Below are 3,436 nucleotides of genomic sequence, written 5' to 3'. Positions count from 1 at the left end.
GAGAACCTATATCTTCCCTTGGTGGATCCATGCAGGGTTCACAGGTTGCAGTGTATTTTATTTTTCAGATTCTTTTGGGAGGTCCATTGTGGCATTATTGCAAATCTGTTGAGGCCAACTATCTCCGCTATTTTTCCAGCATGTAAAACCTAAGTTCTTATATTATAATAAAGCTCAGATTGTTTTTTTTATCATATTATCAAATTGCATGCATTTTATATGTTATATTTTACATGGAAATCTTTTGTTATGAGTAGAAATTTTATGTGAAGGGAATGTTCCAAATTTATTTCATTTGGGACATTATAACCGATGAGAATATATGTTCTATATTCTACATGTAAAAACAACATACCAATGTTAGAAAAACTCAAATTTCACACGGTGGAAGACAAATTTTGAAAATAAGAATGTATATATCTATGTATTCGGAAAGATAGTTCAAACTTTCAATTTTTTTTTTTATCCTTTTATGTTGTATCGAAATTCATTATGCAAGAACCTCATATAATTCCTCAAAGTTAATAGATTGTTGTTTTGCCATGTTCCCTTTACCAAAAATGTATAGTGGCATGCCACCATCATTAGCTTACACTCACCCTTGTCTTAGTTTTCACTATAGACAATATGCTTTAGTTTAATTATATCGTTGTTTCCTTTTGCACTATCTTAGCAAACAAACAAATTGTGTCAAGAGAATATATCAACCACTCTTGAAAATTGAAGCCAAATCATAAGATGGAATATTTCATATTTAAGTAGATTTAAAAACCTCCTAACATATAGAAATGTATTCTCCAGTAGAAACAATCTCTACGTCACAATGGCCAATAATAACAATCCCTAATATGATCTCACATGATACAACAAAGATAGAGGTAAACTATGAGTCGCATGCATCCTAAGATAGAGGTATGCAGTGTATTACCCACATCGTTAGTGAAAATATTGAAATCTACTTCAGACCCATGTCTTTGGCCCAATGTGCATTGAAAACTAAAATCCTAAAAAACACTTACACCAACTCGAAAGATAAAAGATAAAACTCAAACGCACAAGAAAGCTCAATATTATTAGCCACATATTTAGTGAAAATATTGTAATCCACTTCAGACCCATGTCTTTGGACCAATGTGCATTGAAAACTAAAATCCTTAAAAACACTTACACCAACTCGAAATATAAAAGATAAAACTCAAACACACAAGAAAGCCCAATATTTAAAACCAAACGAGGAGAGGCACAACACTAGGGTTAGAATCCCTAGTTTATTTTCCATTATTTTATAACCAAACGAATATATTACAAGGGGCTATTGCTTCACGGGATTTTCCAAGAACACACTAGATTGTGCATGTGAAAAAATCAATGGAATCCCTTATTAGATGTAAATCACACTCAAACATAAAATTTAACCCAAATAGCTCAAGAAATCGCACTTTAACCCTAGGAGGTCCGTGATGAATCTTGTATATGAAGCTTTCACTAAAGATCCTACTTCTCATGAAGATATGACTCCTAGCAATTTTGATTCAAAACTCCTACACACATGCATAGTTGAATAATACAAATTTTCCTTCCTTAGAGGAAATAATAACATGAACAATATATAAATATCAACATGATAGACACAACATGTAAAGAAGGGAGATCATACACTTTCATTAATAATCCAAATGAGTACAATATACCTTTCAGCATGATAGTCTTGCTCCTTAGTTTATAATCTTGGTCCGGCCCTAGAGATAGTCTATACGCACTCATCAATATGGAAAATATCTCTCACAATTTCTAACTAAGTCATTATAGATCTAAATGGATCTAAATCAAGTTGGATCTAACTCATTTCCTCTTAACAGGGTCATATCATATAGATTCATTCTATCCTTTGGGAGAATGTATCTTGACAACTAAGGGCTTGAGAAGTTAGGAAACTTCTACAATAATTTATCCCTAGAAAACTCATGATCAAGTAAGTTCAGTTAATATACTCAAGAATGAAAAAATATATTATTTTCAACAAAACAAAGATATAAGTTGTGTTACCACTCAAAATAGCAGGGGACCTAAAGGGAAAATGCTAGGCCAACGAAAACAAATGGAGAGTTAGCCCACTGTCACCTCAGCTAATGCTCCCTTTTATTTCTGAACTTTCACCGATGGGAGGAGACACAATATATTATGGAGTCACCGATGAAGGATAAATCAATGAACGGATATGAGTGACCCAAATAATCCCCTTCCCGCAAGAGCTTGAAGGAACGAGCTTGCTTCCTTTCTAAGCAATCTATAATGTCTTCTAGGGAAAGGAAGGGAGGATTTGAGGGTTATGTTATGGGATATGACTTGTGAAGGAGTTTCCCAATCCCTAAAATCCTTGTTGAAATTGGTATCCCACATGGTTCTTCAATAATTTTCTTTTCAAAGGAATGGGACCACATGGGACCAAGTGAACCCGGTCTAGGATAAGAGGAATGAGTATAGAAACTAATGATGTTCTCACCCTAGATAAGGTGGGGAAAGGATCAAAGATTTTTTTGATGTTCTCACCCTAGATAAGGTGGTGAAAGGATCAAAGATTTTTTTTTCTCTTAAAGGTGTTGATTTGATCCTATGAGGCACTAGCCTTGGGGATGATAAGGAAAAGTCTCATCCTGGAGCTAGGGCTTGGCTTTTCTCACAACTCCAGCATCAGAATGGCTTCAAAATTGAAGGATACCTTTAGGAAACACCACCACAAGAGACCCTAGGAGATCAAACATTTTGGTTGGTTAGCTTGTTGAGAAATTGATGCCCTAGGTGCCCCTACTTGGTGAGACCTTGAAGAAGGTGAAAGAATTGTGGTTTTTGTTGACCAAATATTAGTAGATGAGTTCCTTAGTATTTGGGAGAATGGATTCTACGATGAATATGAGTAGGATTTCTTAATTCCGAGTCAAGGAAGCCTCAAGACCACTTCGCTAACCTTTTAGGTCAAGGAAAAGAAATCTTGCAACTTTTATAATTTGATGTGCAAAAGAAATGGCTTATCAAGGTCAAATTCTTTGATAAAATTACCCCTAGGAAATTTCTTTCACATTACATGGCCCATACATTGAGAGATGTTATAATAGAGACAAAATTCGGTAACCTTAAGCACACATTTCATGGCCCAAGCAATGACACCAAAATGTTATCGCTCAAACTAGTAGGGGACCTAAAGGGGATTCCTAAAGGAAAAATGATAAGCCAAGGGAAAAAAATGGAGAGTTAGCCCACTCTCACCTTAGCTAAGGCTCCCTTCTATTTACGAACTTTCATCGATGGAAGTAGACCCCGTATATTATGGAGTCACTGATGAAGGATAAATCAATGAATGGAAACAAGTGACCCAAATAAGCCCCTTCTCGAGAAGAGCTTGAAGGATGAAGCTTGCTTTCTTTCTAAGCAAGGTACA

This window comes from Pinus tabuliformis, chromosome 9 (genome assembly GCF_031772625.1).
Source record: "Pinus tabuliformis cultivar Carrire ecotype Pingquan chromosome 9, CPIR1, whole genome shotgun sequence".
NCBI lineage: Eukaryota > Viridiplantae > Streptophyta > Pinopsida > Pinales > Pinaceae > Pinus > Pinus tabuliformis.
This window is presented reverse-complemented; position numbering follows the sequence as displayed.